Here is a 12,647-nt window from a genome sequence, read left to right on the forward strand (position 1 = left end):
TAATTTCAATTTTTCTGAAATTGTTGATGTTAGTTTTTTGGCCCAACATATGATCTGTCCTTGAAAATGTTCTATGCACACTGGAGAAGAATGTGTAATCTAACATTTTGGGGTGAAATGTCTTGTAAATGTCTATCATGTCCATTTGGTTCAGTGTGTCATCTAAGGCTGATATTTCTGTATTGATTTTCTGCTTGGATGGTCTATCTAGAGCCATCAATGTTGTGTTGAAATCTCCAAGTATAATTGTGTTTTTGTCTGCTTCTATTTTTAGATCAGTTAATAGATGTCTTATATATTTTGGTGCTACCTGGTTTGGTACATTATATTAAGAAGTGTTATGTCTTCTTGATACAATATCCTCTTTATCATTATGAAATGTCTTTCTTTGTCTCTGGTTACCTTTGTTGTCTAGAAGTCAGCATTGTCAAGTATGAGCATGGCAGCACCTGCTTTTTTTATATATTATTTGCTTGGAGAATCATTTTTCAATCTTTCACTTTGAGTCTACTTTTGTCCTTGAAGCTTAGATGTGTCTCTTGAAGGCAGCATTTGGTTGGGTTTTGCTTTTGATACAATCTGCTACTCTGTGCCTCTTTATTGGAGAGTTTGGGCCATTTACATTTAGAAGAATTATTGACACTTAAGAATTTCTTATAGCCATTTTATGCTTTGTTTTCTGGTAGATCTGTGTCCTGTTTGGTTCTTCTCTTTTTTGTTTCTGTTGCTTTTTTTTTGTGGCATTCCATACTTCTTTTCCTGTTTCTTTTTTTAAGCTGTGTGTTTTAGTAGTGGCTTTTTTGTGGGTGGTTACCATTAAGTTACTAAGAAAAAAAGTTCATATGTACAAAAGTTCTTGTCTTATGAGTGCTTCTGCACTCCATCCTCCTTTGCTACTGCAGATCTTTATCCTCTCCCCTTTTGTTATTGTTGCCACAAATTACTTTGTTTTTATTGTTACTTTGTTTGAGTTTTTATTTGTAGTTTTCATTTGTTTTGTTCTTTGTGTCTGGTCAAGTAACCCCCTTCAGTATTTTCTGCAGGGTGGTTTACTGGTAATAAAATCCCTCAGCTTCTGTATATCTCTAAATGATTGTATTTCTCTTTCATATTTGAAGGATAATTTTGATAAATATAATATTCTTGGCTGGTAATTTCTCTTTTTCAGTACTTTGAATATTTGGTCCACTCTCTTCTGGCTTGTAGAGTTTCTGTTGAGAAGTCTGATAATAACCTAGTAGGCTTTCCTTTACAGTATGAAGAAGGCCAAAAACTGATTCAAAAGACTATATGCACTTTTATTTTCATTGTAGCCCTATTTACAATAGCCAAGATTTGGAAGCAACCCAAGTGCCCATCAGTAGATAAGTGTATAAGAAGGCTGTACATTCACACAATGAATACTACTTAACTGTAGAAAAGAAGGAAATCTTACCTTTTGCAACAGCATGGATGGACATGGAGAGTATTAGGCTAAGTGAAATAAGCCAGTCAGAGAAAGACAAATACCATATGATTTTACTTATATGTGGAAACTAATGAACAAAACAAGCTAACAAAGTAGAAACAGACTCATAGTTACAGAGAACAGAATGACAAATGTCAGAAGGGACGGTATGTTTGGAGCTGGGTGAAAAAGGTAAAGATATTAAGCAAAAAAAAAAAATCTTTTAGACACAGACAGCAGTGTAGTAATTACCAGAGAAAGGTGTGTGGGGACAGGTATAAAAGGGTAAAGGAGGGATAAATGGTGATGAAAGGAGACTAGACTTTGAATGGTGAACGTGCAATACCTATATAGATAATATATTATAGAACTATACACTTGAAATCTCTACAATTTTATTAAGCAAGGTCACCCCAATAAATTAAATAAAAATAAATAAATGTGAACAATCTAATCAAAGGCAGAGATATTGGTATATATATATTTATCCACATGCCAATTCTACATGATCTTAATAAATGTAGCTGTAGCTTATTATATGATGAGACAAGTGCTCCCACTACTGCCTACTTATTTTTTTTCCTTTATTCCTGTGGAATTCCTTTGCTGATCTTGAACCTTTGCTCTTCTACATTATGTACATATTAGAATCAGCTTGTAAGTTATAAGAAAAAGGTTACATTAAAGTTGTCATTGAAATGTCATTGAACCTACTGACTTTTAACATATTGAATCTTCCTGTCATGTGGAAAATCACCTTGATGCAATAGTAGCTTCAAAATATACTATCAGGCAAGCTATTCCAGCCATCAAAGAACAGAAAAGCTCAAGTCTAGATTAAAATGCTCAAAGTACATGGTTTATTAAATCACTTTAAAACACACAGTGAGAATGACAGGATAAAGAAAGGGGTAAGGTAACACACTTGGGATAGGATCCAAACTGTGTGGAAGGGCAACATTACCTGCCTCCTGTTTTTCCTCTATGCCACATGAGCCTCAGGACCAGATTTAAGGTCTAACAAAGCTTCCCAGATAGACCAATTATGAGACATAATTGCCCTATTAGAGAAATTCAGAGGCAAGAACAGTTGGTCTCAACTGTAGCTTTTTAATTAACCTGTTGAAAAATCTTGGGTTTTATTTGTATTAATTGGGTAGAGGACATGTGGAGCCAAAATGGATGTCAAAAATGGGTAGTTTAAATAAGGCCTCAAGAATATTGAATGCTTTTTAAAAACTTTTTATTAATTTTAATTTATTGTGTTAACAAGAATTCAAGTGTATCACTCAATATAACTCTCTTACCCCTACACATTTGTTTCCTATCGCTGCCTCCTCTCCCCCCTTCACTTTGGGATTTGCTATCCTGTTATCTGTATCCATGTGTTATGTATATATAATTTCACTAATCCTTTCACCTTCTCTGATCCCATTCCCTTAATCCCCTTCCCTCTGACAGCTGTCCCTCTGCTCCCTATGACCTTGCTTCTGCCTCTATTCTATTCCTCAGTTCATTTTGTTCATTAGATTCCACATATAAGTGAGATCATATGGTATTTGTCTTTCTCTGCTTGGCTTATTTCACTTAGCATAATAATATCCAAGTCCATCCATGCCATCTCAAAAGCTCAAAAGATAAGATTTCCTTCTTTTTCACAGCTGTATAGTATTCAATTGTGTGTATGTACCACTGCTTTTTAATCCACTTGTCCACTGATGGACACTTGGGCTGTTTTCACATCTTTTCTATTGTAAACAATGCTGCAATAAACATGGGAATGCATATCTTCTTTTGAATCAGTGATTTGGTGTTCTTAGGATATATTCCTAAAAGTGGGATAGCTGGGTCAAAAGGCAGTTTGATTTTTAATTTTTTGAGGAATTTCTGTACTGTTTTCCACAGTGGCTGCACCAGTCTGCATTCCCACCAGCAGTGCAGGATGGTTCCCTTTTCTCCACATCCTCGCCAGCATTTATTGTGTGTTGATTTGTTAATGAGCACCATTCTGACAGGTGTGAGGTGGTATTTCTTTGTGGTTTTAATTTGCATTTATCTGATGATTAATAATGTTGAACATTTTTTCTTATGCCTATTGGTCATCTGTATGTCCACTATGGAGAAGTGTCTATTCAGTTCTTTGCCCATTTTTAAAATTATATTCTTTACGCCCTGGCTGGTTGGCTCAGTGGTAGAGCATCGGTCTGGCGTGCAAGAGGTCCCGGTTCGATTCCCGGCCAGGGCACACAGGAGAAGCGCCCATCTGCTTCTCCACCCCTCCCCCTCTCCTTCTTCTCTGTCTCTCTCTTCCCCTCCCAGCCAAGGCTCCGTTGGAGCAGAGATGGCCCGGGCGCTGGGAATTGCTCCTGGCCTCTGCTCCAGGCGCTAGAGTGGCTCTGGTCGCGACAGAGCGACGCCCCGGAGGGGCAGAGCATCGCCCCCTGGTGGGCAGAGCGTCGCCCCCTGGTGGGCATGCCGGGTGGATCCCGGTCGGGCGCATGCGGGAATCTGTCTTACTGTCTCTCCCCTTTCCAGCTTCAGCAAAAAAATAAAATAAAATAAATTATATTCTTTATCTTCCTGGTGTTGAGTTTAGAAGTTCTTTACAAATTTTAGTTATTAACCCTAATCAAATGTATTGCAGAGTATGTTTGCCCATTATGTGGGTTGTCTTTTTATTTTGTTCATGATGATGTCTTTAACTGTGCAAAAGCTTTTAGTTTGATATAGTCCCATTTGTTTATTTTGTCCTTTATTGTCCGTGGAGATAAATCAGCAAAAATATTGCTACGAGAGATATTGAAACAGTTTACTGCCTATGTTTTCATTCCAAGATTGTTTATGGTTTCATGACTTACATTTAAGTCTTTTATCCATTTTGAGTTTATTTTTGTGAATGTGTAAGTTGATGGTCTAGTTTCATTTTTTTTGCAAGTATCTGTCCAATTTTCCCAACACCATTTATTAAAGAGACTGTCTTTACTCCACTGTATGCTCTTACCTCCTTTGTCAAATATCAATTGTCCATAAAGATGTAGGTTTATTTCTGGGTTCTCTGTACTGTTTCATGGATCTGTATGCTTGTTCTTATGTCAGTACCAAGTTGTTTTGATTACTGTAGCCTTGTAGTATAACTTGATATCAGGAAGGGTGACACTCTCACTTTATTTTTCATTTTCAAGATTGCTGAGGCTATTTGTGGGGGGGGGTATGGCTCCACATAAATTTTTGAAATATTTGTTCTATATCTTTGAAGTATGCCATTGATATTGTAAAAAGAATTGCATTGAATTTATAGATTGCTTTGGGTAATATAGACATTTTAATGATGTTTATTCTTTCTATCAATGAACATGGTATATGCTTTCACTTTTTTGTATCTTCCTTGACTTCTTTTATCAATGCATGCCTCATAAAAGGAACTTGGAAGCCTTCCCTCCTCTTGAATTTTTTGAAATAGCTTAAGAAAGATAGGTGTTAGTTCTTTGGATATTTGGTAAAATTCACCTGTGAAGCCATCAGGTCCAAGGCTTCTGCTTCTTGGGAGTTTTTTGATAACTGTTTCAATTTCATTTGTTGTAATCAATCTGTTTAGGTTTTCTGATTCTTCCAGATTGAGTCATGGAAGATTGTATGTATTTAGGAATTTATCCATTTCACCTAGTTTGTCCAATTTTTTAGTATATATATTTTCATAGTATTTTATTACATTCCTTTGTATTACTGTGGTATCAGTTGTTACTTCTCCTTTTTCATTTCTAATTTTATTTGAGTCCTCTCTTTTTTTCTTGATGAGTCTGGTTAAAAGTTTGTCAATCTTGTTTACCTTTTTAAAGAACCAGCTATTGGTTTATTGATCTTTTGTCATTGTTTCTTTTTTTTATCCTCTATGTCAGTTATTTCCACTCTGATCTTTATTATTTTCTTCATCCTACTTCCTCTGAGCTTTATTTGTTGTTCTTTTTCTAGTTGTTTTAGATACAGGGTCAGTTGTTTATTTAAGCTTTTTCTTGCTTCTTAAGGTATGACTGTAATGCTTGAACTTCCTCTCCAGGACTGCTTTTGCTGTTGTCCCATAAATTTTGAATTGTGTGTTCATCCTCAGTTGTTTTAAGAAAATATTTAATTTCTTTCATGATCTCATTGTTAACCTATTAACTGTTTAATAACATGCTATTTAGCCTCCAAGTGTTTGAATGTTTTCCCAGTTTTTTTCTATTATAGTTGATTTCTAGTTTCATGCCAATTGTGATCAGAAAAGATGCTTGATATGATTTCAATCTTCTTAAATTTATTGAGACATGTATTGTGTCCTAACATGTGGTCTACCCTAGAGAATGTACCATGAGTACTTGAAAAGAATGTATATTTTGCTGCTTTGGAGTGACAGTTTCTGAAGATATCTACAGTCTGTCCGTAAATGTGTCATGGTGCACATTTGACCGGTCACAGAAAAGCAACAAAAGATGATAGAAATGTGAAATCTGCATCAAATAAATAAAAACTCTCCCAGTTTCATACCTATTCAGTGCAGTTCAATGTGGGCTCACAGACAGATTTTTTTAGGGCTCCTTAGGTAGCTATCCCGTATAGGCTCTACAGACTCATCACTAACTGATGGCCTACCAGAATGGGGTTTCTCCATCAAACTGTCAGTTTCCTTCAACTGCTTATACCACCAAGTAATATTATTCCTATGTGGTGACACTTTGTTATAAATGCGCCAATATTCACGTTGCACTTTGGTCAGGAATTCAAATTTAGCGAACCACAGAACACACTGAACTTTTCCTCTGTACCGTGCACATCTCGACTGGCATGGCCATGGGCTGTCTGCTATATACCCGGTGTTACATCATCATCTGTGCATGTGTACATGCTGCCACATTATCCTACAGAAACTGGGAGGGTTTTTCTTTTATTTAGTGCAGATTTCACATTTCTATCGTCTTTTTTTTTTAATTTTTATTTATTTATTCATTTTAGAGGAGAGAGAGAGAGAGATTGAGAGAGAGAGAGAGAGAGAGAGAGAGAGAGAAGGGGGAGGAGCAGGAAGCTTCAACTCCCATATGTGCCTTGACCGGGCAAGCCCAGGGTTTTGAACCGGCAACCTCAGCATTCCAGGTCGACGCTTTATCCACTGCGCCACCACAGGTCAGGCTCTATCGTCTTTTGTTGCTTTCCTGTGACCGGTCAAAATTGCACCATGACTTTACGAACACACTATATTAAATCCAGTTGATCTAGTGTGTTATTTAAGGCTGCTGTTTCTTTGTTAATTTTATGTCTGGAGGATCTATCCATTAATGTTAGTAGTGTAATAAAATCCTCTGCTATTATAGTATTGCTGTTGATCTCACCATTTATGTTGATCAATATCTGCTTTATATATAGGTGCTCTTATATTAGGTGCATAAATATTTACATGGTTATATCCTCCTGTTGGATTGCTCCCTTTATCATTATGTAGTGACCTTTTTTATCCCCTACTATAGCCTTTGTTTTAAAGTCCATTTTGTCAGATATAAGTATTGTTACCCCAACTTTTTATTTTCATTTCTATTTGCATGAAATACTTTTTTCCATCCTTTCACTTTCTGAGGTTGTGTTTATCTTTTGTTCTGAGATAGGCCTGTTATAGACACATATGTATGGGCCCTGTTTTCTTATCCATGCAGCTACCTATGTCTTTTGATTGGAGTATTTAATTCATTTATATGTAAGGTTATTATTGATATGTACTTATTTATTGCCATTTTATTCTTTAAATCTACAATCCTCTTTTTCTAGGGTTTCTTTTCCCCTTTGTTTTTTTTACAACTGGCCCCTTAACATTTCTTGCAATACTGGTTTGGTTGTAATAAATTCCTTGAGGGCTTTTTTGTTTTGGGGGTATTTTTGTCTGTGAAGCTTTTTATTTCTCCTTCAATTTTAAAATGATAGCCTTGCTGGATATAGAAGTCTTGGTTGTAGGGGTTGTAGGTTCTTGATCTGCATCACTTTGAATAATTCTTGCCAATCCCTTCTGACCTCAAGTGTTTCTGTTGAGAAGTCAGATATCATCCTTATGGGGGCTCCTCTATAAGTAATTAACTGCTTTTCTCTTGCAGATTTTAGTATTCTTTGTTTGTCTCTTAACTTTGGCATTTTAATTATGATGTGTCTTGGTATAGGCCTCCTTGATTTCCTCTTTAATGGGACTCTCTGTGATTCTTGAACTTGTATGACGTTTTCTTTCATCAATTTAGGAAAATTTTCTGCTATGATTTCTTCAAACAGGTTCTCCATACCTTGTTCATTCTCTTCTCCTTCAGGAACCCCTATGGTGCGAATGTTGTTTCTCTTCATGTTGTTACAGAGCTCTCTTAGAGTTTCCTTAGACTTTTTGAGTCTCTTTATTTTTGCTTCTCTGCTTGCATGCTTTCATATATCTTGTCCTCTAAATCAGTGGTCCCCAACCCCCGGGCCATGGACCAGTACCAGTCTGTGGGCGATTTTGTACCGGTCCGCAGAGAAAGAATAAATAACTTACATTATTTTTGTCTTATTTATATTTAAGTCTGAACAATGTTTTATTTTTTTTAAATGACCAGATTCCCTCTGTTACATCTGTCTAAGACTCACTTTTGACTCTTGTCTCGGTCATATGATACATTTATTCATCCCACCCTAAAGGCTGGTCCGTGAAAATATTTTCTGACATTAAACCGGTCCGTGGCCCAAAAAAATTGGGGACCATGGCTCTACGGCACTCTAACCCTCACTTTTCAAGGCACAGGATTCGTCATTGTTTTTGGTTCATTGGCCTCTTTTAGTTGAAGGGCTGTGTAGAGCAGTGACTTAGAGCCTTTGAGCGAGACTGGCTGTGTTTGATTCTGGCTCTGGTGTTCTCTCTAGCAGTGTAAACTTAACCTCTCAGGACTCTAGTAAAGGTGACAAAAATAGCATTTACCTCATGAATTAGACTAGCACTTGGACTATATATACTGAAGGCTAACGTAATAGTAACTATTAATTCTATAGCAACATTGTATGCCTAATTGGAAAGTGGTTCACCTGAATGGGAAAACTGGAAGATGAAGTTGACTTAATTTGAAGTAGTTTACATGAGCACTCGCACCAAGATATCACATTGAATCACAGTCACATAAATAGCACCAGTTCTGTTCTCCTTGTTGCTAAGATTCCCAGTTAGCGCAGCACAGAGGATAAGTGCATGGGTTTTCATGTCAGCCATGGCACTTGCTGCACGTCCTTATCTTGGTTTCCTTCTCTGTAAAATGGCTGAAAATGATGCTTTCTTCACACAGTTCTTGTGAGCTTTAGATGAGATAGTGCAAGTAGAGTGACTAGCATGATTTCTGACAAACAGAATATTATGTTATTAATAATAAATGTTAGTGGGTGTTATTGCTATTTTGTATAAAATAATAAGGCAAATAAGCCCTTCTGATATTCCTACTTTTATCTGTAATGATCACAATTCAAATGTAGTCAGAACTGGTGCTTCTCAATATAGAATTAGATATATATCTATAATTCTAGAACACTCTTGTGCCTGGACCATAGTGTAAATACTTACATACTGTTAGATGCATGGATCTGTGAGTACTGAGTGTTTTGTTTTGTTTTCTTCTGTGAATCTCAATCTCAGTCTCTAAGATGTTTTGCTATGCTTTACCTTACTGTTTCAGTCAGTTTAGCTGGGGGAGATTGTTTATGTCCTCACTAGGTCTTGCTGTATCTAATCTAGTCTTGATGGAAATCTGTTCAAAGTAGCTAAAAGAAGTCATGGCCAGTTGGCATTAGCTAAAAAAATATGAAGAGTTTGGGAAATATTTCTAAAGCACAATAGGAAAATAATAGGACATTATTTTGTTGGATTTATATGGCTGGCATGTATTGGAGTTTGGCTTATCTTATCTAGGGCAAGTTCTGGTAAAATTCCTTTTTTAAAGATTTTATTGATTGATTTTAGAATAAGGATAGAGAGAAAGGTAAGGGGAGGAGCAGGAAGCATCAACTTATAGTAGTTGCTTCTCCAATGTGCCTGTGGGCAAGCTCTGGGCTTTGAACCAGGCCCCCAGGGTTCCAGGCGGATGCTCCATCCACTGCACCACCACAAGTCAGGCTTCTCCGGTCAAATTTTAGTTGGCACTTTCCCTTATACAATTTGCTCTACTTGGAGCTTATTATTGTCTTAATAAATTAAAATTAATTTGAATATTAGCCTAAACTAAGTGTAATGAAGAAGGTAACTTTTAGCTCCCCTCTTGCTTAAGTGCATTTTAAAGCTAAATAGTAGTTGTACATTATGAGTTGCTCTCTGGTATTCAAAGTACTGTCTTGGAGCATTTAAACAGACAAACAGATTTTTAATCTTTATAATGTAAAATCTAACAGAAGAGTAAAAAAAATGCCTTTATTCCTGAGAAGAAGCAGAAATGTGTTTAACCATTCATATTTTTACAATGGGTTGTTTATTAAATTCTGTTTATACTTTACCACAGCCCTTAGTCCAAACTTTATTTTCATTTGCCATGAATGAATACTGTTGCTGTGGCCTGACCAGGCAGTGGCACAGTGGATAGAGCATCAGCCTGGGACACAGAGGACCCACATTGCCAGCTTGAGCACAGGCTCATCGGCTTGAGAGTGGGCTCACCAACTTGAGCACATGGTCCTTTGCTTGAGCATGAGATCATAGACATGACCGCATGGTCACTGGCTTGAGCCCAAAGGTTGCTGGCTTGAGCCCAAGGTCTCTGGCTTGAGCAAGGGGTCACTGGCTTAGCTGGAGCCCCCAGTCAAGATTGATGCTTCTCATCTCTCTCCCTTTCTCTCTCTCACTCTCTAGCTCTTACTCAAAGAAATAAAGAAAGAGAGAAAGAAAGAAAGAAAAGAAGGAAGGAAGGAAGGAAGGAAGGAAGGAAGGAAGGAAGGAAGGAAGGAAGGAAGGAAGGAAAGGAAGTTTCTGTATCAACAGTGGGACTCGTGGCATTTGAATGTGGTTAACTCTGAATACACCAGAATCGGCACTTCTGTGTATGTTTGTAGCTCTTTGTTTATGGTGTTTATCATTTATTAACTGTGGGTCATTAATTTGGTTATTTTTTTATTTTTTATATTTTTCTGAAGTGAGAAGCAGGGAGGTAGAGAGACAGACTCCCACATGCGCCCAACCAGGATCCACCGGGCATGCCCAGTAGGGGGTGATGCTCTGCCTATCTGGGACTTGCTCTGTTGCAACCAGATCCAAGAGGCAGAGGCCACAGAGTCTTCCTCAGCGCCTGGGCCAACTTTGCTCCAATGGAGCCTTGGCTGCAGCAGGGGAAGAGAGAGATAGAAAGAAAAGGGTGGGGAAGGGTGGAGAAGCAGATGGGCACTTCTTTTGAGTGCCCTAGCCAGGAATCAAACCCGGGATTTCCACACACTGGACTGACGCTCTACCACTGAGCCAAGTGACCAGGGCCTATTTTGTTATTTTTGTACCTGTTCATAAGATAGCTCTTGGAACTCTCACTGCTTAGGATAATGTCAGGAAGGAAGGAAGGAAGGAAGGAAGGAAGGAAGGAAGGAAGGAAGGAAGGAAGGAAGGAAGGAAGGAAGGAAGGAAGGAAGGAAGGGAGGAAGGAAGGAAGGAAGAAAGGGAGGAAAGGAGGGAGGGAGGGAGAGAGGAAGGAAGGAATAAAAGAAGGAAGGAAAAATGGAAGGAAGAAAGGAAAGAAGGAAGGAAGGAAGGAAGAAAGGAAGGAAGGAAGGAAGGAAGGAAGGAAGGAAGGAAGGAAGGAAGGAAGGAAGGAAGGAAGGAAGGAAGGAAGACTAGTATGGAGCTAGAGTCAGAGAAGTGAGCCTAGGAGAACACTATGGTTATTACGCTCTCTCACCTTCTGTATACCACGCTCTTGGCTGCTCTTTGATGTCTCTGTCCAATTTCTTGACAATACTAGCTTTAAAGAGAAGTAAATCCAAGAAATCTTCTTTGTTGACATAAATGGGTTCAGTAATTTTCAACTCCATTAATAGTAATAATATAACAAATGGAAATATTTTTACTGTAGGTTTTAAATAATCCTCACAGTATAATTCACAGGCCTATCATATATGGTCCATCCTCCTTTTCTAAAGTTCAGTGTTTTTGCTCTGTCAGCCTGGCATCAATAAAAGCTCCTGAGACATCAAATGTAAAAGAAAGTTAACATTGCTTTCCCTCTGTACTCTAACCTGTTATGTACAGGAGCTAAAAGTGTTAATTTTGGAGCGATATAATATTGCTCTAAAGGGCATATTAAAATAATGTGTGAAGACACCAAATAAAATAAAATTGTTGAAATGGCTTTTGAGAGTACTGTTCTTTGACTCTAACTGGCCTTTGACTGCATGCATTTTTTTCTGATTCCAGAATAGCATAGCTATTTGACAGGTTTTGATAAGAAATATTAAAAGATTGTATTGGCCCTAACCGGCTGGTTCAGTGGTAAAGCAATGGCCCAGTGTGTAGAAATTCCTGGGTTCGATTCATGGGGAGGACACTCAGGAGAAGTGACTATCTGCTTTTCCACCCTTCAATCACTCTCTTTTCTTTTCTCTCTCTCTCTCTCTCTCTCTCTCTCTCTCTCTCTCTCTCTCTTTCTCTCTCTCTCACTCTTCCACTCCTGCAGCTATTGCTCAAATGAGCAAGTTGGCCCTGGGCCCTGAGGATGGCTCTATGGCTTCACCTCAGGCATTAAAGTAGCTCAGTTGCTGAGCAATGGAGCAGCAGCCCCACATGGACAGATTATCATCCTACACAAGGGTTGCAAGGTGGATCCCGGTTGGGGAACATGTAGGAGTCTGTCTCTCTGCCTCCCTGCCTCTCAATAATACTAATAATAAATTTATTTAAAAAGTGATTATAAGAGAAAAGGAAAGTGAGGAGAGATAAAAAGGGTAAACAGGGATAAATGGTGATGAAAATACTTGAGGTTGTGAACACAGATGATGTATTATAAAAAATAAAATAAATGTAAAATTAAAAATTTTTTTTTTATTTTTATTTTTTTTATACTTTTATTTTTTTAATGGGGTGACATCAATAAATCAGGATACATATATTCAAAGATAACAAGTCCAGGTTATCTTGTCGTTCAATTATGTTGCATACCCACCACCCAAAGTCAGATTGTCCTCTGTCACCTTCTATCTTGTTTTCTTTGTGCCC

Source organism: Saccopteryx leptura, unplaced genomic scaffold, assembly GCF_036850995.1.
Source record: "Saccopteryx leptura isolate mSacLep1 unplaced genomic scaffold, mSacLep1_pri_phased_curated manual_scaffold_20, whole genome shotgun sequence".
Taxonomy (NCBI): domain Eukaryota; kingdom Metazoa; phylum Chordata; class Mammalia; order Chiroptera; family Emballonuridae; genus Saccopteryx; species Saccopteryx leptura.